Below are 26,918 nucleotides of genomic sequence, written 5' to 3'. Positions count from 1 at the left end.
TAGCCTGGCCTGAAGTCTTTCTTGCTAAATGAGATTGTTAAAGATTGCCACTTTTCTGAAGCCAGAGCAACACCGGTTTGCTCACTAGATTGATATTTATTGAGTTAAGAAGCCATCTCTTGGAGCCCCTGGGTGGCTCAGTTGGTTGAGCATCCGACTCTTGATTTCAGCTCAGGTCATCTTGGGGTTGTGGAATTGATCCCTGCATTGATTTCTGCACTCTCTCCCTCTCTCTCTGTCTCTGTCTCTCTCTCTCTCTGTCTCTGTCTCCCTCTCTCTCTTTCTCTCTCTCTCTCTCTCTCTCTCTCTCTCTCTCTCTCTCTCTTTATATAGAAAGAAAGAAAACTCTCTCATGCTCCTGCATCTTGTTTGGTCAAGCACAGTGGGAGCACAGACAATTTTATCTTCCCTAATCTCTTTCTCTTCCACCATGTCCCTTATCATGCAGAATCTGTCCTTATGTATGGTAGAGACAAAGTTCAGGCAACCACAAAGTTGGAACTAAATGTCTGAAATAGTTTTCTTAATTGTGTAATTATTTTTGCCCCAGAATTTCTTGCTTCCTTGCTTAGACTGTTGACAGTCATTGTTTTCCTCTTTTTTTTATTTGATTTTTGGACATAAGAATGATTTTACTGATAGATTGGTCTTTCTCTTATCTGTCCTAATGATGTATATTCCTTACCATCCTTATCTCAGGAGCCAGTGTCTGAGTCCCACAGAAGGACATGAGGCCTGTCTCTTGATAACAGAAAGTATAGTCCTTGGATAATTTGCAAAGTATGACCAGGTAGGTGAATAATCTATTCACTGAGCCTGGACCATTTTGGACATAAAGATGATTAAGGGTTATATCAAACTTTACACAATGTTTGAAACAACGTAAGTAATCTCTTTTCTATCTACTAAAATGCACAAAAGCTAAAATTAATTTATATAATTATGGTTTCTTTCTTTCCTTTTTTCCTGAGTTATTATCACAGCTTTGTTATAAAATGTGATTGGGCGGGCAAAACAACTGTTAGTGTTGTTTCAGACAATGGATCAGAGTAATAAGATTTATTTTTATGACAAATAAAAGCTGAACTAAATGGAGAATCCTGGAGAAATGAATCCTCCAAGGATCAGAAATGTTTTGTCAATTAAGAAAGGGCAATAGGAACATTAATGCATAAAAGCAGACACTGTAACTTTGCTTATGTGGGTGTTTTCTGATCTATTATCTATTCATCTTGATAATTATATGTAGTGGATATTATTATTCCCATTTTTAACAAAGAAAAATGTCTCAACTCTGAGGAGAAATGCTTTTTGGTATCTATTTTACTTAAAAAACGGTACAAATAGAATGGATAACATTTGAATATACAGATATAGGAATAGTTTCCTAAAGCATAATAAAAAATAGAAATAAAGAAATATTATATTTTTGAAAGTTTTATTTTGGAAATTTTACACAGATACAGAATTTTTTATATTTAAAAAAATTTTTATTCTGGAAATTTTATACAGGTACAGAATTTTTTAGTATAATATCAAATACTCATTTTCCTCATCAACAATTATGAATACATCATCAATTTGTTTAGTCTATATCATTTCCCAGGTCTCTTCCTGGATTATTTTGAATAATACCCAATGAATCATCACTCTAATTGGAAATACTTAGTAGGTATCTCTAGATAAAATGCACCCTTAAAAAAATCACAACACTATTTTAAACCTAAACATTAATACTAATTTTTAATGTGTTAAAATATCAACTTTTCATGTAAATTTTTAAATTTTAAATATTTACAAAATTACAGTAAAAGGTACATAAAAGTTACCACTTTGAACATTTTTAAATGTATACCTCAGTGGCCAAGTAAATTTATATTGATATACATCTGTTATCATCCATCTCTGCAACTTTTTATGAAATATCTATTTTTCAAAATTGTTTGAATTATTACTCAATTTCCATATATTGTAACTTAAAAAATGACATTTAAATATTATATAATTTTTCAAGTTTCTTTCTCTTTTTGTTTACTTGGCATATTTTATTGAAGAAAACAATTCATAAATCTAATAGACAATAGTCTGAACACTGATGATTATAGCTATGAAGTAATTTCTTATGACCTGGTAGATAGAGTTTTGACCATATTTTCATTCAGTTATTTTTGACAAGACTGCTTTATATAAAATTTTGTGTACTTCCATTCAAGGGTGTGATGTTTAATTTTATGTATCAACTTGACTGGGCCACAGAGTGCCCAGATATTTAATCAAACATTAATCTGGGTTTGTCTATGGGGATATTTTTGGATGACATTATAGTCAACTAAATACAGCCAATTGCCCTCCCCAATGTAGGTGACCTTTGTCCAGTTCATTGAAAGCCCTCCCTTCCTCCTACCCATGAATAAGAGGAAATTCCTTTTTCCTGACTGGTTGAGCTGGAGTATTGGCTCTTCCTCTCTCCAGACTTGCACAGAAAAGAAACTCTTCCCAAGTTTCACAGCTGCTGGCTTTCATACTGGAATTTACACCATTTACTTTCCTTATTCTCAGGCCTTAGGACTCATACTAGAACTACACAATTGGATCTCTCCTGAGATCTTGGGACTTCTCAACCTCCATAATCATGTGAGTCAATTCCTTATAATAAATGTTTTTCTACATATGCATCTCTTTCTCTAGAGGACTCTGACTAATACAAGGGGATACGTGTAGGTCTGTTTGCCTTTGTTTTTGTGACATTTCCATTAATTATTACTGATAGATCTGCTACTTAAGGACTCCAAAACAGTAATATTCTAATTCTTATTTATTAGTTTGTCTATTTATTTGTTTATTTGTTTTCTTGTTTATTTATTATAAAACTCATACAACTCAGTAACAAAATAAAAATAAACAACAGGATTGAAAAATGGGAAGAAGTGAATAGATATTTTTCCAAAGAAGCCATACAAATGGACAACAGGTATACAAAAAATTGTCCAATATCACTAATTATCAGGGAAATACAAATCAAAACCTCAATGTGATATCACATCACACCTGTTAATATGGCTGGAATAAAAAAAGACAAGAGGATAACTAGTGTTGATGAGGATGTGGAGAAAAGGAACCCTTAGGCACTATTGGTTTGAATGCAAATTGTCACTCTGGAAAACAGTATGGAGGGTCTTCAGAAAATAAAAAATAGAAATACCATATGATCTAGCAATTGCACTTCTGGGCATACATCCAAAAGAAATAAAAACAGGATCTCAAAGAGGTATCTGAACTCCCATATTCATTGCAGATTATGTACAATAACCAGGAGAAACCACGTAAGTGTTTAGCAGTGGATGAATGGTTAAAGTTGAGGTAAGATATGTACATATCTAGATGAGTTATGAAAAAGAAAAAATTCTTGCCATTTGCAGACCATGGGTGGATCTTGAGGGCATTATGCTAAGTGAAATAAGCCAGACATAGAAAGATAATACCTCTTATCATTTATATGCAGACTCTTAACAAAAAATGAAAAATCATAGAAATAGAGTAGAAAAGTGCTTGCCACGGGCTATGGTGTGGGGGAAATAGGTATAGTTGGTAAAAGGGTAAAAATTTTCAGTGATAAAAAAAAGTAAGTATATATAAGAAATTAGCTTCTCTTACCCTATATTTCCTGCCTTTTCTCCCTTGGGAAAAATCATGTAAATATATTTATGGTTTGTTTTTCTATTTTTTAATATGTTATTTAGTACCATGCTACACATTCCATCTTGCTTTTTTTCACTACAATATGTTGTGAAGAACACAGCATAGTATTATAAAAAGATGTAACTTATCTGTAAAATTTTCATAGAAAGGTTTTTGAGGAAGAACTATGTTTGAAATTGGTCTTCAGAAACCACCACTGTTCATGGGAAAAAATGAAAGTGTTAAAATTTAGGAGCATGGAGATCAATTAGAAAGCTACTAGCTGTGTCTAAATTAAAACATGAAAAATTTGAAATGGCTAGAGATGAAAAGACACAAAGTTAGAGTAGATGGTTTTGGGAAACTCTAAGATGTGGGTAGTAAAAGAGGCCATTATTTAAAATAATTTCAAGGTTGCAAAATAAGGTGACTGATAGAATTATGGTGACATCAATATGAGTAAGAAATGAATAAAACAGTAATTGAAGATGGGTTATTATACAATCAACATTCAATTTTGGGTCTATTTTTTTATATGTCTGCCATATTGTCTAGCAGTTTGTGAAAATGAAAGATAAGACTTGGAGAGAGGTCGGACCTAGAGACATACAAATTCAATTGATTTACATAAAAGGGAGAGATCAGTAAAAGAGATTGGTGAAAATGCCAATGAAAATAATTTAGAGCATGGAATAGACAGACAAAAATGAAAGAGAAACAAACAAGCCAATAAACAAAAACACACCAACACAGAAGCTTTAATTGAATGCAATTAAGGAAAGAGAAGGAAGCAAGTATGAGACTGAAATATATTTTGATCAATGTTTGAATGTAATAAACAATAAATTTTTAAATTATATTTGGTCTATAGAAATCAAGTGGCCATTTTTTGATATTCAGTAATATTTGTATCAGTTTGGTAGTAAAATTCAGAAAATACATTATAGTTACTTGTGTGAATATAGAGAATTTAGTTGTCAGTTAAATGAGCTTATCTTTTTGATGCCCTTAAGGTACTTAAAATCCATAATGTTATAAAGCATATTTATACAATGAATGTTCTCACTTTATTTTTGTTTCTATATGAGTCTTGTAGGGAGGAAAAACTGTGTCTACCCACATATGGAAAATCTTGGTAATATATACTGGAATAATGGGAAAAAGCTAATTTGAAACAGAAGGAATATGACACTATAAGTTTTTTACCTGTGTTCCACAGGGAGTGTAAAGTTGTAGTTGAATCAATTAGAAATTTGTTACCTAGATATAAAATGCAAAACAACTAAAATGTACCTTTTAGAGTACAAATGCTGCATAGGAATTTGCAACTGACTATATTACTAGTTTTCTCCCTATGTTTAATTCCAGAACTATATTTCCTTGCATATATATATATATATATATATATATATATATATATATATATATATATACCATATTTAAGTTAAATATATGGTATATACATGTATATATACCATATATTTAAGTTAAATTATAACTGTATTATAAATGTGTTGATTATTTAATAATAATTTAAAAATATTTTATATCTATGCTTACATAGTTATCATCATTCCTTGGTATCAATAATGCAATAATGCCTTACAATGATTTAAATATAATTTAACTTTCTATCCAAGACATCACATATATTTCTGTGACTAAATTCATACTATAGAGTTTCAGTCTAAACATGGTCTAATTTCCTAACTTATTATCTTTAATAATAAATCCCACTTGTGTTTCACTTTCATAATTATCATGAGTGCTTTCTAGAGTCCTGGGAATCTTTTCTCAAATAAGTTTTGCATGTATAGCTACTTACTCTAATTATGAGTTATTCATTGTTCCAATGAAGTATCTTTTAAGATTTGTAGTGCTGTTACAAAGCATAAGAAATGCAGATCCTAAAACTTCTATGTGTTTATAAGAAAGGGAGTGCAAGTATTAAAAAAAAAAGACTTACAATAATGATATATTTAATATTGTTTATCTACTATATGTAATTATCCATTAGCTGATTCAAAATTTTTTCAGTGTAAATTAGAATTGTTCAATGAAAAATATACACCATCCTTTCTTAATGAAGGAAAAATAATTGGTAAGGCTTAAAAATATAATGTAGAAAAAGAAAGCTGAAGGAATGCCTTGAAGAGCCAAAAAGTGCTTGACCTGATATCCATTATGAGGATTGAATAAACCAGTCTCTTTGGCAGATTGTCTTTAGGTCATTTCTATAATATTCATTTATTGAAGTTGGACTTCTAGATGAAGAAATACGTTTTGTTTCATATATCTGCTGCCATGCACTAATGTTGAATGTTTTAATTTCTAAAATTCAAAGAAATTTCTGTAGGTTAGAAGTCAACTACTTGTCAGAAACAAACAAAAAAACATGAGTATTACACAGACCAAGTACTATATATGTTGTATATATAATTACATATATATATATATATATTAACCTAATATATAGAATTTAAAAATAACTGCATCCAAACTGCCTGATAAAACAGGTGTCCCTAAATAAGACCATAACAGAATAAAAAATATTCTATTTGGTTACATTGGAATCTTGTATACATTAATAATTCTTCCATATTTGTGTCTATTTCCATACATATATGTAGAAATATATATATAGAAATATATATATGGAAAAATATTATACACACACATACACATACACAGAAAGTGCTCTAGAACAGGGGAGGGGCAGAGAGAGAGAGGGAGACAGAGAATCTTAAGTGGGTTCCACCCTCAAGACAGAACCCAATATGGGGCTGGAACTCATGACTGTGAGATTGTAACCTGAGCTGAAATCAAGAGTTGGACACTTCAACTGAGCCATACAGGCATCCTTATTTCCTTATATTTCAAAAGCGGTAAATTTTATCTACTTTTGCTACTCTGTACAGTATTTGTGGACAATTTCATTTAAAATCTAGGTATTTTCGGGGCTCCTGTGTGGTTCAGTCAGGTTAGTGTCAGACTTGATTTCAGTCTCAGGTCATGATCCAAGGATCGTGGGATTGAACCCTGCACTGGGCTCTGCACTGGGCATGGAACCTGCTTAGGATATTCTCTCTCTCTCTCTCTCTCTCTCTCTCTCTCTCTCTCACCCTTTCTCTCTCTCTCTCCATCTGCTCCTCTCCCCCACTTGTGCACTCTTTCTCTAAAATGAAACAAAAAATAAAATAAATTAAAAAAAATAAAATCTTGGTATTTTCAAAGTATCAAGAAGAAGTAAATTTTACTGTGTTTAATGAAATTACCATTTTAAATACATTCTGTTTATTTCTTAAGTTATATTTTTCATATTTTCTAACTCATAACAAATTTTTAATATATACACACATATATTTTAGATACAAAAATCTTGTGATAGTAGAAAGGCCCAGTTTGAAGGAATTTTCCCTCCAAATATTTCTTTGTAGATTTTTTTTCTCCATTTGTTTTAAAGCTCCCAATGGTAAAATTTTCACATGCTTCAGCTACCAACTCAGTTACTGAAAAGATGTGTAAAACATTTATCCTTAATGGGCTATAGATGGAACATTGATCTTAAAGTCTCTGAGGAAAACAAATAATTGAGTTCATGTAATTTAATTGGTTCTAAAGTTGATATTAGAATGCATAATCCACTGTTTTTAACAAATATGTGAATTAAGAGTTTTACAATAAAATAATTTTATGTTTTAAAATTTTATCCTACTGAACAATGTATTTTTTTTAGTTTCTCTCTCTGAACTTTGATTCTGCTGCTTTTCATTGAAAAATATTAATATATAATTAATATTAATACTATTAATATATAATATATTATATCACATATGAATAATATTAGTATATAATATATGTAATCCCACTTAAAGTAGAATCTCTTATAGAAAGATAATTGGACCTAAAGGGTTCACATTGTCCTTTAATGAATAAAGACCAAAATGACCTTAACATTGTTCTCAACTCATCTTATTTTTACACAGGTTTCTTTCTGACCCTAGGTCCCTGATCTCATTTTTCCAGGATACTTTTTTTTAGGTAACTTGCAATTGTGTTTTGTTTTGCTTTGTTTGTTTGTTTGTTTGTTTTTGATCTTGCTTGGTATGATGGTTTCTTTAACAATGCTGGACATTTTCCTTTCAACATCAGTTATAACTGTAAAGATGCCCATAGCTTGAATTTTTGAGTACAAGTTATGTCCTACCAAAGAAAAAATTCAAAGTGTGAATATGAGTCTTGACAAAACTGTGTCTAAATTTTTGGTTTAAGCTCTCTGTTAAAAATAATAGACAAGAGATATACCAGGGAAGATAAAGGTAGATTTCTAGACAAAGATAATAACTATGAACACTCATGTTTTTCGAATTATTCATTTGTCTGTTTAACAAATAGCTGTATCCACATGAAGACATAAACTTCAAGTCCTTGGACACCGTAAGTTACTTTTTCATTTAATATATGGTCGTACACAATAAGACACAGCTAAATAGTACTTTAAAGCAGCAGACTGAATAATACAGGTCACAGAATTTTATAAATTTCAACACATGGTGTTAGAATTTGGAAAAAGAAGTGAAAATTAGGAATTACCAGGGTCTTGAACTATGATAATAAATTAGAGAAGTGGAAAAAGGGGGAAAGTATACTCAGGAAGAATACAAATCAATAAAAAATCTTTCAATCAAGGCTGACTGACCATAGTGTATTTTATGGACTACCTAGAAGAAAGAAAAGGAATGAAGAAATATTTGGATGCTTTAAAAAAGTGGTTTTATAAGAATATGAGAGCCAGTAGATAAGAACCAGTAGATTTATGGTGTCTTATAGAATCAAACTAGTCATGGTGAGAGAGCGCGATACATGACTTGAAAGAATAGATAGCATCCAACTGTGAAGATCTCAAGTGCAGGCCGACTAGGTTTGCCTGTAGCCTATATGACTTTGATATAATGTGAGGAAATCAATTTCAATAAGAAAGCAAATCAAACTATTTTAATTTCTCAAGTGGGTATTTGCATATTAATCACAAATATTTAATCTAAGTGTCTTCCTGTCTCAAAAGATGTGTTAGTAAATTATTCTGGGTTAGACAGAATTTTCATATACATAAGGATTTATACTTTTTTTTAAAAGCAATAATAGAATAGTTTTAATTAATAGATGATTTATGCAAACCTATATGATCCAATTTAAAATATAGCCAGGAATTAAAAATGTAGATGGACTACTTGAGGTGATCCCTGTGGTTAGTGATCTCTGCACATGTCTGTAAGTGACAGAGATTTGAAATTATTAATGTCAATAATTCAGAATGAAACTTTCTAATGTTCTTAACCAACATTCACATTTTTAATTGCTTACTCAAACTGCTGCAACACCTCCAGCCTCTAGAATTCATGAATAGCATTCCTCTGTAAGTTGACCCCGTCAACCCTATTGAAGTCCCAAGTTCTAGTGTTAAGTAAATAACAGCTCCAAAAGCCACTATACCATTAGAGGTCATGACGCCATGGTCCTTGTCCATCCCAGAGACTCACACACCAATCTGGTTGGCATTAAGTTCAAAATTTCTTGCTAAAAACTATGATTTACTATGATCACTTAATTTCCTGGAATACCAGAACCCAAACAGTTATCCTATAGACATTTCCTGAAATTGACTCTATAACACATTTCTCAATATCTTCTCAAACCATTACATTGATATATATTTTTTAAACCTTCAACTTCTTTCCTAATGTTTATTTCAGTTTGTGTACTACTCCAAACATGCTTGTCCCTAAAGGGCACTGATTTTCCCCAAATTATTTAAAGCAGAGTTTGTATTTGCTTTGCATCTCAAGGCCACTTTGAAAATATTTCTTATTTCTTCAACACTTTCTTCTCACTTGAAAAATAAATGTTATTAGATTTAACATCATCTTTCCTGTCAACTATTGATTTGGGGGTCACCCACCTCATTAAATTTTTTTTAAAATATTTATTTATTTTTGAGAGGCAGAGATAGACAAAGCACTAGTGGGAGAGGGGTAGAGAGAGAGGGAGACACAGAATCCGAATCAGGCTCCAGGCTCTGAGCTGTCAGCACAGAGTCCGATGCAGGGCTCAAACTTACAAACTGCAAGATCATGACCTGAGCCTAAGTCAGACGCTTAACCAACTGAGCCACCCAGGCACCCCAACCCCACCCCACGTTTTTTAAAGTAATTATTTATTCATGGTATTTCACTCCTTACTGTTATTCCTATCATTTTCTTTGTCATCACTTCAATATTCCAGTACAAGTTTGGTTCAAAATATTCAACATTCTGGTCTCTTGGTTCTTTGAGCTCCTCCATCCGATCATGTTTTCCTCCTCTAAGCTAAACTAACAATTTCCATGGTCTTAATCTGGACTGTGAGGTCAATAATAACTACCGCATCTCCAGAACTTCACCTTCAAGCATCTCCGGGTCTAATCATTGTCTTTCATCTTTCCAGATCACTGAGCCACTATATTTTTATGCCATGCTGAAAAGAATCTAGATGGCAGTTATTAGCACATTTCCCAGGCTGGGTATCTTGACAGTAATCATCTACAGAGAAGAGAAGTTGAATACATCATTCCATAGAGTTTTGCCTACCCCATACACATAACATGTGGGGCATAAGAATTTCTGTTACTGGAGTGAAGGACATGAAGAAGCTTGCATTTTTTATCTTTAAAAAGAAAACAGAGTATTTAAGTTGGCAACTTAAAATAGGGCACATATACTATATTTCTGCTTCTAGATTTGAGTAGAGGCAGAAAAAAAATGAAGCTGTTCAATATCTTGCTTATGTCTAGTACAAATATTTCTATACTGGAAATTTGATCCTTATATGTTATATTTAACAGTGCTCATTGTGTGAACATGATCAGAAAGCTACATTTGAACCTGTATTGGACCCTAGATGAGAATCTCAGTACAATTCCTTAGGGTTTGTAGACAAAGCCACCCTTCAGCAAGTAACTTTTTCTATGGAGAAATAGTTTCTGACTTTTTACTGGGTTGTTTTTCAGACTAAAGTACTGAAGAAAAGGTACCAGGTAATCATGCCACCTAAGTCTCACATCATAAAAAAGATCTATCCAGCCACTAAGTCAGGCACATCCAACAGTCCTTTGCCATCCCAACATCAAGTGGAGGTATTATTTATGCATGAGATTAGACTAAGGCAGAACTTGATAGCATAAATCATAAATAAATTGCTGTCACACTTCCAATTCTTCCTCAAATTATATCTTTTGCATCATGATATATTCCTCATGTCCTGACTGAAAATTAAAACTCCAATTTCATAGAATGCTATTTGTTATTTGTGTAAATACATACACAAATATATATGTGTGTATATACATATATACGTACATATATATATACTAATAGATGTAGGATATATTTGTAATCAATGGAAAGATGAGTGTTAGGGTATTTGCATAATTTTTGAGTGTGAACTTTATATTTTATCCATTTTCTGTAACTTCTGAATTTTTTATACTTACATATTGTTTTAGGTTTATTTTAATAATAGGAATATTAACCCTTTGTGAGCATAATGCAAAATTTTTTTCTGATTACTCATATTCTCAGACTTTGCCCTTCTGTTTATTTGTTTTTTGTTCCTACAGAAGTTTCTACTTTATTTTTATATTATATAAACCAGCAATAAAAATTGCACCTATATTTTGGGGCCAGAATTCAAAAAGCTTTCCCAACATTCAGTATATAATGAAATATATCCAGAATTTTGTTTATAATTTCACATCTTTCTTGACATTTAGATACAATATGTTTCATTTAGCGGTATAAGCAGTTATATTTTAATCCAATTGTCATTGTGCCCAAATGGCTATACCCCTGTTTTCAAACTTTTAGTAAAAAGATAATTTTCCTCAGTGATTTGAAATGCTACCTTTGTGTACAGTAAATTTCCATGTACTTGTATTTGATGTTCAATTTGTTCCAAATATATAACTTCTCACAGGTCAGCAACATAGTGTTTTAGTTATAGAGACTTTATGGTATGTTATCCTAGTTCCCAACATTTAATTTTATTTTCAATACTTGTTATCATTGAATGTTTATATTTTTCATATGAACTTTAGAATAAATGTGTCGACCTCCATCAAAAAATAGTTAGTATTTTTGTTGGTGGTGTTGTCATCATTATTATTTCAACACTACTGATCCAATATCAAAGTTTACCTGAATCAAAATTTTTCTGGGTTGTGTTTGATTATTTTGTGAGTAAACAAATTCAGGATATAAGTAACTTTATAGTCTTGCGCTAATTTAGTGTGGTAACCTAATTAATAATATTGCCACATCTTCAGAATATAACCCATTTCTACCCCCACCTTATTATCTTGGGAAACAGGAAACCAAATATGAATTGAAACTAAATTCGCTTACAAATAAAGAACTTTTCAAGACACAGGAAATGTATTTTTATTCTACTTAGTAGAACATTAAAGAACATTAAAGAAGTAGAACATTAAAGATCATTAAAGAACTTTTCTATGCCGATTAATATTTTAATATTCTGAAATCTGAATAATAATATGCCTTAAGAAATTCAAGGAGTGTAATATGATTTCTGATATAAAAGTACTTCAGGGAAAACAAACTATTTCAAATATGTTAACTATTATTACTACTCCAAATTCTTCAAACACTGTGCCGTTCTAATTTATTAATGAAATGATACACTATTAAAATGATTTCATTTTTAATAATGCCTCACAAAATTTGAATGTCTTTGCTTTCATTAGGTGATCATTCAAAATACCAAGCACAGCTGCTCACAGATGACTGACCAAACAGGAATCTCACTCCATTTTTCAATGTTCACCTGCTGACAACTTTTAGACATCATCCCTTCCTCATCGTTTTTGTCCACATTTGGGTAAGCTAATAAGAGAGCCTGTGCTTTCTCCTTCAGTACCTGCTGGAAACTGAAACCACACAAGCTGCCACCTTATCCGTACCCCACCCTTAAATGCAATAAAAACTCCTGAGCCAGTCTCTTTTTCTGGCACTCTCCAGACACTTCAGACCTCCTTGAGATCCCTGCTCTGTGTGGTGTACTACTCTTGACATTTCAGTCAAATTTCAGTGAAAGTGCCCCCTGCTTTTGCAGGGTGACCGTAACGGCTTGACCCCTGCAGGAACTGATCGATCAAGGAAGACAACACAACAGCTGCATGGTTAGTAAATAACAAAAACTTGGTCAGTCTTCCTCTTTAATTACCTTAGTCTTATATGATGTTTAAAAAGTAATTCACATATTACCTAACGTCATTTTTAATATGTTGCATGGACATAAATAGGTCCCAATAAAGTAGGCTAAGATTAAAAAGATCTGTACAATTTAGAAAACATGAAGATGTTATTTTGTAATCATTTTAATTATATGATATATTAAATATATCTGCTATTAAGGTAGTATAAACTACCCTGATTTAAATAACTCTAAATTAACATTAAATGTATGATAAGAGAGTGCTAGAAATAAGACACAACTAATAATCAACATTTTACTTACAGGATTTCCTTCACAAACTATTGTTTTTATCTTCATAATTCAAAGTAAGTAATGAATTTCTATGATATTTATCTCTTGTTGCAAGAAAATTTACCAAATACAATGGCCTCCTTTTTTATGGAAATACATGTTTTTGTGATTTATGGAATGGTAATAATAGTAACTAAGGTGTGATGTTCCTTTATAAAACTTTGATTATCTTTGAAAATAGCTAATATCTTTATGATGTTTAAGTATTGGAATAATAGTGTTCTTTTGTATGTACAACCTGTAAATTGCCGCTGTTGGAATATTTTCATACTTTTTTGTAGATAGAATATATCTTTATGTCTTAAAATTTTCTTCTTGTGGAAATGTTATTTGCAGAATGCACTGTTTAATAAGGTTTAGAATAATAAACAATCCAAAAGATAAGTATCTAGTATTTAAGTACTCTTAGGGAAAATAAATTTCAACTTAAATGCCAAACAACTTTATTTTAAATATAATGCTTCAATGTTAATTATTTATAATTTTTATTTTATATTAAAAGACAGACATGTAAATTCTAGAGTTGGAAATTTTATTTGAAAAATTCTTTAACTTCACAGGACACAACAAACGTATTGACAACAGTGGAGGAAAATAAATCTTTCTTTTCTTTCTTTGATTTTATCTTATTTTATTTAACATTTATTTTTTTAAATTTATTATTTTAATTTACATCCAAGTTAGTTAGCATCTAGTGCAACAATGATTTCAGGAGTAGATTCCTTAATGCCCCTTACCTTAGCCCATCTCCCCTCCCACAACCCCTACAGTAACCCTCTGTTTGTTCTCCATATTTAAGAGTCTCTTATGTTTTGTCCCCCTCGCTGTTTTTATGTGAAAATCTTTCGTTTCTTATTCTTCATCAAGAACTATCAGAAGTCTTACAATCTGCAATTGACAGACAGCTTCTAGTTCTGGTTAACTGCTCCACTTTCCAAACACAAGTTATAACAACTTGAACTTAACTATTCTTCACTGGGTTTTCATCACAAACAGGCAGAAAGATAGCTTTGCATTAAAGGAAACAAAAAAAAAAGTTTTCAAGTTCTTTTAACATGTTTATTAAGTAGATGGTGGTTCCTATAGAATGAATAATTGTGTCCTTCTCAAAATCATATGTTTAAATCCTAACCTGCAGTGTGATGGTAACTGGAGGTGGGACCTTGGGAGGAGATAAGGTCATGAGGTGGAGCCTGCATGTATGGGATTCATGCCCTTGTAAAAGAGATTCCAGAGAGCTCCCCTCTTATCCCTTCACTATCAGACACAGCAACAAGACAGCCCTCTATGAACCAGGAAGCTGATTCTCACCAGAGACTGAATCTGCCAGTGCCTTGATGTCGCAATTCCCAGCTTTTAGAACTTTTGAGAAATAAGTTTCCATTGTTTTAAAGCCACCTACTCTATGGTGTTTTTGTTGTAGCAACCCAAATAGCCTAGGCAGTAATTGCTAACAGAAGTGGGGTGCTGTTACACAAATACTTAAAACTGTGGAAGTGGCTGTGGTAACAGACAGAAGCTGGAAGAGTTTTGAAGAGCATGCTAGGAAAATCATACATTGTCATGAACAGAGAGTTAAAGGTGATTCTGTGAAGTCTCAGATAGAAAGAGAATTCTAGAGAAAGCCTCAAGCTTAGAGAATACTTAAGTAATTGTGAACAGATGTTGGCAGAACTTACCCACACAGGCCATTTTGATGACATCTCAGATGGAAATGAGAGACATGTTATTTAAAACTATAGGAAAGGTTATTGTCGTTATACAGTGGCAAAGAACTTCATTAAGTTGTATTCATATTCTGGTGTTTTGTGGACTGTTGATCCTGGGAACATTGAAATTGAATACGTAGTTGGCGAAATCGTAAGCAAAGTATTGAAGGTGTGACTTGACTCCTTTCGACTGCTTACAGCAGGATGTGAGAGAGAAGTGACTTAAAGATGAAGTTGCTGAGCAAAAAAGAAGCAGAACTTAAAGATTTGGAAAATTATCAACCTATCCATATTGCAAAAAGATGGGGACACTAAGGATATGACCAAGCTACTATTTGATAAGGAGAGTAATATGAATCAGCCATCTCAACAGAAGTCAGAAGTTATTTTCCAAGAAGATGGAATGACCCCAAAGAGTTCATCAAGACAGCACTCCCATCATAGGCCTCAAGTGCAAGGTTGTGAGGGATAAAGTGGTTTCAAAGGGAACAATCTTCAGGTGGGCCAGGGAAATTCCACCCAATAACCCAGGGGTAGAACCCCTGCAGAGAGTTGTGACTTTGGTTGTGCCTAGCAGAGCTCTGTGGGCATTGATTGCTGCCTCCACCTATATTTCAAAGGACAGGGCTACTGGGTGAAATCAGGGACTCCAAATACCAGTCTACACTGAGAGGGCTGTGGGCATGAGACACTAGAGCCATGGGACCCAATCAGAAAGCCACCTTGAGGGCAGGGCCCAGGCAGAACCACTGCAAGTTCTTCCTACTGAGCTGTAGGGGGCGGGGGGTTGTTGTCACTCCAGTGGACCTAGAAGTCAGATCCTCAAGCCAAAGAGGATTATTCTCAAGCCTTAAGTCTTAATGTTGTTGCCCTGATAAATTTTGGACTTACTTGAGACTTGTCATTCTTCTCTTTCCTACCTTTCCCTTTGGAATGGAAATGTTTATCCTATGCTATCCCACCATTGTATTTTGGAAACATATACCACGTTTACTTTCACAAAGAAGTAAATCAGTCTATGTTTGTTGTTGTTGTTGTTGTTGTTGTTGTTTTAAAGCAGCTGAAACAAACTAAGACAGTATTGTTAATTTATATGAGTCTAATATTCCACTTTTACAGTAGTATTAATTTATATGAGTCTAATATTCCACTTTTCACTCTGGCTTATGAGTCCAGAAAATGGAATCAATTAAATTTTCTTGTAATATTCAGATGCTTCTCTTTCTAAAAGAGTTGACAGACAATTTTCCATTTCACATTTCACATACACATACACAAACACACAAATTCTTATGCTGACTATTCCCAATAAAGTTGTAAAAGACAGGAGTATTTCACAGAAGCTTGGTTCACAGTTCCTAAAATTTCATCCATGAAAGTCCAGAGTATACATTTATTTGAGGTATGTATTGAACAATGGGACATGGTAGCTACTTAATAAATTAAAATTAAGGAAACATTTAAGGAAAAGGAAGAAAATATATGAAGGTAATGAGGTAAAGAATACATAAATAAATTTTATCTTATTTTGGCTTTTCTATTATATTTCTAAGGATATTATAAATCAAATCTGCAATATACATTTAATATTCTACTTAATGTCATTGTAATAAGACTAGATTTTAAAAAGAAATAAAGGGAAAAAAGCAGAGTAAAACATCTCAGTAATCTTTTAAAATTATAATTGTAATAAAGTAATTTTTTATATTCAAAAAGGTTATTTTTCCTCATCAAACATATTTTACTTCATTTTCTAATAGACTTTACTTTTTAGGGCAATTTTAGAATTCACAGAAAAATTAATTCAAAGGTAAAGAGATTCATATTTTATTTAAAAATTTTTTTCATTTCATTTATTTCAGAGAGAAAGAGAGTGAGAGAGAGAGAGAGAGAGAGAAAATCCCAGGAAAGCTCCAGGCCTAGCATGGAACCCGATGTGGAGCTTGATCCCACAACCCTGGAATCATGACCTGAGCTGGAACCAAGAATTAGACACTCAACCACCTGAGCACCCAGGTGCCCCTCATATTTTATTTTTAAATAATACTCAGACTACAGCTTAACCAGTAAACTATTTGATCATATGCATTATATATTCTGTATATACACAGTTATGCTATCATAAAACTCCATTACAAGCAACTTTTTGTTGATTAATACTGTTCCAAACTATTCTGATTTTATTAATGAACTATTGGATCACTATAGGCATCTCTTATGCTAAGTACTGAAGGAATATTATTGGAGTCTTAAATAATCCATTGTTTCATGCAACACTTAGGTCAAGTTTTACAAGCAGACCTTAGTGATACAATGTATGTTTATATACATTGAAAAAGTGAGATATTTTAGAACCAAAACATTTACTGATAATGATTTGAAAACATTGAATTATTTTTAGTTAGCAGAGATTACTAGCATAACCATGGAAATTTTAAGATACTAAACATTTTTCTCATTGGAAATTCTAGGATACTTTTTGGAATCAAATTTATTTAAAAATAGGCCTTGTGAATTATGATTTGTTATCTAGAAGTAAATGTTATAAAATTATTTTCTGTTTTCTTTAAACCGTTTTAATTTTGTGTTATAATGGTATACTAAAAAATAACATGCTGAGCCTTATATCCCATGAACTACACCAGAAGCTTTATATATATTCTTTTGGTTTAATCATTAAAAAACCTTGGGAGTAAGCATTATTAAACATTTTTCTTCAGATGAAGAAAGTGAGATAAATGTAAACTAAATAATTATCCCACTTAGCACAGCTGTTAAAGAGCAGAAATGGGAATTGAATCTTAGCTATATAGTTTTTAAGTTTATTTTCTCTATTTATAAACTGCTAAGAAAAGATAAAAAGAGTTGGCTCCTATTCAGTTCATATATTGAAAATTTAAAAATGAGTTTCATAGTGTTTTGAGTTACACTGCAGAAATAGGATGGGTCCCATCTAAAATGCGGTTTTATGTCCAGGTTTATGATATTCCACACACCAAGAGAATGTAATAAAAAGTATGTTATTACTTACACAAGAGGCTTCAGGGAGAACTGGGAGGGCACAAGCAGATCCAGGCTGGTTTGAGCAAAACTGAGGGACTGTGTTTGGGTCTTTATAGTGGCCAGGAAGTAGGATTGGAGAAAAGTTCCTCGGAAAAGATGAGGCACATGAGAGCTTTACCAGCCTGTCCTGTAAGATCAAAGGGGAAAGGGAAGGTGAGGCTTAGGAACGACTCAGCAGTCATCAAAAATGGTCAGTCTCTTTATTACAACTCATATAACGTTCCTTGTAATACTCCATATCTTTCTTATAATATCAAGGCACAAAATATTTAGCTAAATAATTTTTAGTTAAAAGGTAGTTTACATCTCCAGGACGTGTGAGAAGAAGACCCAATCATGACACATCCTGTATTCCAAATCATCAATGAGATTTAATCCAAAATATTTAATTCATAAAAATCCCCTATCATCATTAGAATGCAGAAAAGGGTTCTTCCAACATACCTATAACTTTGAAGAATATCTTCATAAAATTATACAGGTATAAGTTGAGCGAGGAGGAATTTAGTCACTGCATATTGGAGAAAAGCCGTAAGCTTCCATTAATACTTTTTGTTTTGGAGCACCATATGGCTCTAAGGATAGACTGTGAAACATTCTTGGAAGATGAATCTTTCTCTTGCTTTTGCCATGCCATGCTTCATCTCTTATACAGCCTGCAGGGTACAGAAATGTCCCTCTTTATTCAAGAGCAGATGGCAGTGCAGTGTTAATGTTGGCATTTGTTAAGCAGTTGGTTGGAAAGATGGGCTCTTTCCTGACTAAATATGGACTCAACAAATGAGTTTCAGAAGTGACTTGCATTTGTCTGCTAGGGCTGTCATTACTGAGTACCACAGACTGGGTGGACTAAAGGACACAATGTGATTTCTCAGTTCTGAAAGTTAGAAGTCTGAGATCAAGGTGTCAGCAGGCTTGATTTTTTCTGAGGCGTCTCTTGTTGGCTTGTTGATGACCATTTTCTCCCTGTGTCTTCACACGATCTTTCTTCTGTCCTTGTCTGTATCCAAATTTCCCCTTCTTTCTCCCCCCGCCCCTCGACCTGACAATGTATTCCTTTACATTATTTTGTTTAGGTTAGCCAGGAACTCATTTAATGGTAGTGGTGGTAGAAGACATCATTCTCTTCACTGTGCATCAGGAAGGAGTGCTTATAAAAAACTTCACTTTAGTTATGTTATAAATCTGATGAATACTGTGTTTTTTCTCCCAGTTGAATGTATATTAAAGACAATCAAATACATTGCCTGAATGCATGTGTTCTATTTTCTCCAATCTGTTAGTTCAGTGGCATTAATTCAGGTTTTGAGGCTTTCAGTGTCAAAGCATTTTTGTTTTGATTTATTTATTGTAGAGAGAGGAGAGTGAGGGAGTGCACAAGCAAGGGAGGGGCAGAGCAAGAGAAGGAGAGACAGAATCCCAAGCAGTCTCCACACTGTCAGTGCAGAGCTGACACAGGGCTCAGTCTCACAAACTGCAACATCATGACCTGAGCTGATATCAAGAGTTGGACGCTTGACCAATTGAGCCATCCAGGTGCCCCATGCCTGTGATAAATCTTATTTGGACTTGATTAATCCAGACTTGTTATATTAATATCCTAGTATGCAATTTAAAATGTCTACTTCCATGTTTTAAAAAACTTTTCCTGTTTCTTTTTTAGATTTGGTGACCAATTTACGCATGTAGAATTATTTGAGAAGCTATTAATATTTTTATTTGTATTAAATATTTATATATATGTTGTTTTTTTCCTGGAGATTTTATTGGATTTGCCCATATTACATTCTGGGATGGGTACCTTTTACAAGTAACTTTTTGATTACCAAATTGATTTTTAATATTTTTACTGGTTTGATCATACTTTCTACCACATTGATGACAATGTTCTTCATTTTAAAGTATAAAAAACCATCCATTGTGAAATAATTTTAAAATTGTAAGTTTACAATTACCTACACTTTTTATTTTCAAAGCCTACCCCATACATTTTATATTATTACCTTAAGGTTTTTCTCTTTTATCTTGACTCACCAGATGTTTATCTCTTTTTTTTTTTATTTTCCAAAAAATGTATCAGTGTCATTGACCCATATATTTATTATTACTTACTGCTTCACTGTTTTATTTCTTAACTATGAACTGTGTTGTCCATTTTAGCTTGTCTTCCTTTAAGTCATTTGTTAGCTTGTTTTACTACTTTTATAATAGTTTTGAAATTAATATTTGCTAGCTCTTCTTCATAGAGTTTTTTAATATAAAATCACATTTTTTCCCGAGTGTCCCTTAGTCAATAAAATTTGCATTTTTATATGATGGATTGCTTATATCAAAGCTCACCTTAAAGTTATTCTAATTCTAATTTCAGTTTTATATTAACCCTAAACTTATTAAGAAGGATTATCTGTTAATTTTCCAATTGAGCATATTTTATTTTCAAATGTACTTTTTAAAATTACTGAATATATGCTTTGTAATCAGTGTATATGGAGAAATTTTGCTTTTTGGAATTTGTTGAGATTTTACTTGGGACAAATACATGGCATTTTTGGCAATTTTATAAAATGTAAGACCCATAGCAATCCATTTTTATAAAATTTCATCATATTATCAAATTCTTTCCAGTATATGTATGTGCATGCAGGTGTGTGTGTGTATCCAGTGTATGTGTGTGTGTGTGTATGTGTATATATATATACATATGTAATATATACATACATATATTTTCAGGTTTATTTTGTTTTTGATTTTAGTTTTTTTCTTTGTAAATTTCATCCTAGTACTTCCTGTTTTTGAATACTTTCTGGATCTGCTGATGCATCTTTCATTGCTTTTTTTTCATTATTTTTGATTTATTAGTTTTTTTCTCATAACACCTCATTGGTCATTTCTTGAGAGTATACATGTAGGTATTATAGACATCTATGTCATCTTCACTTTTGATCCAGTTTTAATTGCTTTTTGTATGACAAAGGGCAAAATAGTAAAATGAAACATTACTTAATTGTGAAAGAAATACCTATTTTATTTGCTTATCAAGCTACTAATTCTTTTTTCATTTTTTAAAATTAGTTAAAAAGAATTTCTCTAATAAGTATTTTATGTATACAACACAACAGAAAACAGAAAACATTACTGGGAATATTTTTAGATACCTTACAATTATAAAAGAATACCACAGATTTTAAAATATGGACTGATTTTGAGAACACCAAAATAATCACTTTGTAAAGTTTGCTTTTGTCTGTTGTGGTAAATCGCTTTTGAAAGTGAAGTTTTCTCTGAAACCTTCCCTATTATTCTCATGCTGCAAAATATTTTTGTAAGTTTATTTATTTATTTTGAGAGAGAGAAAGAGAGTGAGTGTGTGAATGGGGTAGGGACAGAAAGAGAGGGAAAGAGAACCCCAAGCAGGCTTGGTGCTGTCCATGCAGAGCCAGACATGCTAGCTCGATCCCATGAACCATGAGATCAAGACCTGGGTCAAAATCAAGAGTCAGATATTGAACTGCCACCCTGAGGCCCCCATGCTGCAAATATTTTTAAAGAACATATGGAAATGAGACTTTTTCCTGGATTTTCCCTAATAGAGGGGGAAGAAGAGTCCTTCTCCCCATCTTCAGTATCCATTTAGTTGTGGTTAGAATACATCTTAATCAGGCTTACCCCAAAGTAAATCTTTTAAGAATTTATCTTGTGAGTCTCTTCTAATGGAAGGGACATTTTATTTCTATTTATCTTGCTTTTCCTGGAATTGAAGATGTGCATGGGAATTTGTTTCTAGGAGGAACACTCTGTTATATTTACCACAATGAAATGGGCACATAAAGCCAAAACCACAACAAACTGCAAAAATAACAAAAACAAAAAATAAAACATTGGCTTATTAGATCTTCTTTTATTCCCAATGTGATAATACACACAATCACCTAAGACTCACTCCTGTGTTTTTTTTTCCACTTCCTTCTTTTTCAATATTTCATTTCCTCACACACATACAATAAGAGCTATTCATTTTGCTTATTCAGTAGGACTGACTTTTTGCCTAACATTTGCTCTGGAAAGGGGAAAACAGTGCATATTATGCATGAGTAGGTGACACTATGACTTCCAGCCCATTTTCCACTTTAGTCCTGCTGTTTGGCATTATGAATCCATTCAATCTTTGATTAACGGTAATTTATTCATGTTTCTGGAAATAGTTGATTGATACCTCATTTCTCTAACATGGCCAGTTGTGATTGAGTATTTCAGGGGAGAGATAGCAAAGAGGGAAGTAGAGGGAGTAAAGTGTTTCTAGCTAGTTAATATTGTAATGACACCACAATTTGTTTTATGTCTTGCTTAATGGAGATGATGAGTCTAAGCTAGCAGATCACATAGGAAAAACAAAACAAAACAAAACAAAAACCTCTGAGTTTAGGAATATGTGATTTTGCATCAGTAATAATGGAAAAGGTAAGAAATATTCTATTCTTAAGATACACTGAATTTAAACAAAACTCAATAAGATTCAATGGTACAGCACATTACAGTAAAATCAAACATATAGTTGTAAGATTTCACCTGCAGTTTCTCTAGAATGATCCATCATCATCCAAAACATTTGATGTGACAAACTATATTGTTCTCCTGTATGTATTACGTCCTTAAATGAAACTGGATTCTTTTAATAAAAAGTGTATTGATTATACATGTTTGAATATACAACTATATTCTCTGCTATAGTCTGCCCCTCTAGTTACCCAAACATCTATGCTCATTATGCTTATTATTCAAATAATACACTCAGCCAGTTCTCAACAAGACAAACCTGAAGTTTTCCAGTTCCTGCATCCTGTTCTATATGTCTGTATGATGTATAGCCATCTCTCCATCAGCAACATTTTTGAGATTCTTGGATGCATAAACACTCTGGAAGGAACTGCCCCACTGCTCTAAGCCCTGGTTCTGCTCTCCAAGAGACTTTCCTTGTTGCTTTCCATATGAAGTAGGCTGTAGAAAATAGGTCTTCCTATACAGAGTTTTCACAACTTTCTTCTTGTATTACAGTTTTGGAGGAATATGGGTTGCATTAGAGGAAAACAATCACAATCTTTAATCCATATTTCAATATGAAAACTTCTATTTCTTTCTATGAGAATAAGTATAGTTTATTCATTACATTGAATGTAATAAACTCTATTTCTAAAATAACCTGTCTCAATTATTTTTTTCCTGAGACTTCCAGTGTTGTTTGTTGATGGATATTTTTTTTAATTTTATTTTTTGTTTTGAGAAAGAGAGAGAGCAATCAGGGGAGGAGTGGGGAGAGAGGGAGAGAGGAGAGAGAGAATCCCAAGCAGACTCCACACTGTCAGGCCAGAGCCCAATGAGGGGCTCAAACTCACAAACCATGATATCATGAGTTGAGCTGAAATCAAGAGTCAGACGCTTAACCGTCTGAGCCACCCAGACGGTTTTTAACGAATATTAAATCGACTCTGTGCCCAAGATTCTTGCTGGATTTGTGTGTGTGTGTGTGTGTGTGTGTGTGTGTGTGTATGCGCACACAAAACATACACATGTATGTATATTCTGTCGTATCTATACATTTGTATGTATGCGTATAGAGATATTTACAGATTTGATATTAAGACTGTGGCTATATAAAACAATTTATCTGGATGTTTAACTCTAATTCAAATGTCATTTTCTCTTGTTTAATACTTAAAGAGTCCTAGTACTGTGCAAAAGTGACTATGTAATGAAAAGTTACTTATTCTTGGCCAATAAACTGAAGCTAATACTGCTTAATTATCTTTTATCACTAAAAAATGAGCAGAGCATGCAAAATTTCCTTTAAATTAAAGCAAAGAAATGCCATATTAAGTAGTTCTAAATTTTTAAGTATTATTACATTCCAGAAGAAAAAAATATTTCAAAAAGAACGGTGTATTTTGAACTGTGAAGAGTCTTGTCCAATCTAATTAAGAAAGTCAAAGAAAGCAGAAAAGTGGAAAATGGAATTAATGGTGTATTTAAGCAATAATTAAGACCTTCTTTCTAATTTATGGAATAATATATCATATTCACATGTGCCTTCTTGCATGAATTACAGGGTACTTTAAAATTGTGACCTCTCTCTAAAGATTTAAAACTAAAACAATAAAAGTTCTTAAGAAACAGGTGAAAGAATATATTAGTCTTATAAATTATTTAAAAAAGTAATGGTCATCAACACACGCTCTAAGTAAGTTGGGGGGACTGATAGGGCCAGTTGTTGCACTATGTTCGTTCTGCATTGTTTACATACCGACCATTTCATAGCCTTCCCTTAAGCCCAGTGTGGCCATGTGACTAGTGATGGCAAATGGAATATTGGTTCGATGTGACATGTGAATTCTGGGTTGTACTCTTATGTGGAAGAAGTAGGTCTTTTCCATCACTTGAACTCCTTCTTGATAACTGGAATACCAATCAGGTGAGGAACCATTTTGACCTTGTAGTACGAATGGAAGAAAAAAAGGACAGGAATTTTGTTCTTTCCATATTCAACTTAGTTAATTTATATTTAATTAAAAATTAATGACAATAGTGTGTAACATCAGTAATTTACTAAATTTTTCAAAATGCACTTATACTGATCTCCATTAAACTGCGTTAAAGAAAAAACTGTATCTTTACCTATAACTTACTACATTCCATTTTAGAGATTGATTTCAGTGTTTTCTATTATTTTTTCTGCTGATGTTTTTACTTTTTGCTACATACAATAATATCATGCAATAGATTAAAAATATGGAAAATAAGTTAAATGCAAATAAAAATGTTCCAGTGGTTATGGACCAGAGAAGAAAAGTAAAATATTCATGAAACAATGGAAATTCTTTTGATAAGATACTTAGTCTTCATACATATTTTAAAGTACTGTGAAAGCTTGGGAATAATTTCATTCAGAACTTTTTTGGTTTTGTTCTGATTACTAATGTAGTAATCAGACAGAAGGGAAAACACCCGACTGGGTTTTAATCAAGGAAACAAGACAGGAAAAGAGTGGCATTTAAATAGTAGAAATGATTCTAGAATCAAGTAATCAAGCTGGGGAAAAGCAGGCAAATTAAAGACATAATATGCAGGAATAAAATTTGAAACACATTTTAAATGGGTAATTTTATTGTACAAATTCATCTTCTAAACAATTTATTCTTTCAAGAATTTAAATCTGTTGTCATATTTCTATCAATAGATACTATGTCTTTAAGAACACATTGTTACCCTTTGGTTCACCATTTTTTACTAGTCTCAAGCTTTTCTTTTCTAATCTAGCCTTTGTGTTTACCTTATTAGTTAAGTTTATGAGTAAGATGGGGGAAAAAGAATTATGCTTACAAAGGTAATTTACATAGAATTCCCAGAGGAAAAAAAAGAAAGAATATTTCCCATTGACAGTCGATCTAAAATTCCAGATACTGTATTAACCAAAGAATGATTGCTATCAGGTCTTCATAGTTGGAAAGTATTTAATTGTCATATATTCAGTTGGGTAAGGGTCTGTCCACTGATTTGATAAACTTTGATGAGGCATTATTTTTTTCTACAATTTTTTTCATTTCGGATGTATTAAAAGTTACACAACAGACTAAATTATAAGTAATAGTGTGCAAAATTTTAGAAGATAGAAGTGTTAAAGTCTACAAGTAGGAATAAGGTGGAAGGGACTTATTTATTTGTATTCTATTTTACCTTCATGTATGCATCATAGTGGTATTTATGAAATATAACTATACTAAACTAAAATACATTTTTCAATAAATATAGGATAAAACATTTTAAATGATAACAGAACATTGTGTAAGTTAATTGGCATAATTCTTTTCTTCCTTGGTAATATATAAAATAATGGTTATAATAAAAAAATTTTGAATTAGATGAAATATAGCATATCTTGGATTTATTAATTATATTTGGCAGATATTCGATATCTGTGCTTTTTTTTGGTAGTCAGTCTTTTTTTATTTTTTTAAAAATTTAAAACAAATTTTTTTAAATTTACATCCAAATTAGTTAGCATATAGTGCAACCATGACTTCAGGAGTAGATTCCTTAATGGCCCTTACCCATTTAGCCCATCTCCCCTCCCACAACCCCTCCAGCAACCCTCACTTTGTTCTCCATATTTATGACTCTCTTCTGTTTTGTCCCCCTCCCTGTTTTTATATTATTTTTGTTTCCCTTCCCTTATGTTCATCTGTTTTGTCTCTTAAAGTCCTCATATGAGTGAAGTCATATGGTTTTTGTCTTTCTCTGACTGACTAATTTCACTTAGCATAATACCTTCCATTTGCAACTACGTGGTAGTCAGTCTTTTATTAACACCGTTGATAATAGTAGTAATACAAACATATTTTGATTGTAATCTAGAGGTCAGAGATGTCTCTGACTTTCAAGAGTGCCACATTAAAAGCAAACGAAGAAGATAAGTACACTGACATTCAGAGATACTAGTTGAAATTGTCAAAGCAGCTAAATCTTAATGCAAAGTTTAGGATTTGCCTCTCAGTTCAACAGTCTTTCCAAAATAACAGTCTTTGGAGAAATAAGCAAGAGCAGGCAAATAATATATTATTTGATTAGCACAACCTCTAATACCACACATCAAATCCAGAGTTATGTTGGGGTGCCTGAGTGGCTCAGTCGGTTCGGCTTACAACTTCGGCTCACAGTTCCTGAGTTTGAGCCCGGCGTTGGGCTCTCTGCTGACAGCTCAGAGCCTGGAGCCTGCTTTGGATCTGTGTCTCCCTCTCTCTCTGCCCCTCCCCTGCTCTCTCTCTCTCTCAAAAATAAATAAACATTAAAAAAAAACTCCAAAAACTAGAGTTATGTTAT

At 32.5% G+C, this 26,918-nt stretch overlaps 1 long non-coding RNA gene across 6 annotated transcripts in view; it reads left to right on the top strand.

The window, feature by feature from the left end:
* The first annotated feature begins 2,313 nt into the window (after nt 1-2,313).
* The window catches only part of LOC128316024 (uncharacterized), an 82,264-nt gene continuing 57,659 nt past the window's right edge, over nt 2,314-26,918 (top strand). Inside the window, exons 1-6 of one of the 6 annotated variants that reach the window (XR_008299386.1) lie at nt 2,320-2,634; nt 7,665-7,719; nt 12,476-12,609; nt 12,750-12,910; nt 13,251-13,292; nt 15,188-15,991. This is a non-coding gene — a long non-coding RNA (uncharacterized LOC128316024). Of the gene's footprint in view, nt 2,635-7,664; nt 7,720-12,475; nt 12,610-12,749; nt 12,911-13,250; nt 13,293-15,187; nt 15,992-26,918 lie in introns of those variants that run through there. The other 5 variants (XR_008299384.1, XR_008299385.1, XR_008299383.1 and 2 more) reach the window with 5 other exon arrangements.

This window comes from Acinonyx jubatus, chromosome B3, assembly GCF_027475565.1.
Source record: "Acinonyx jubatus isolate Ajub_Pintada_27869175 chromosome B3, VMU_Ajub_asm_v1.0, whole genome shotgun sequence".
Classification (NCBI taxonomy): domain Eukaryota; kingdom Metazoa; phylum Chordata; class Mammalia; order Carnivora; family Felidae; genus Acinonyx; species Acinonyx jubatus.
The sequence above is the reverse complement of the archived record's forward strand: the minus strand, read 5'-3'. Positions and strand labels throughout refer to the sequence as shown.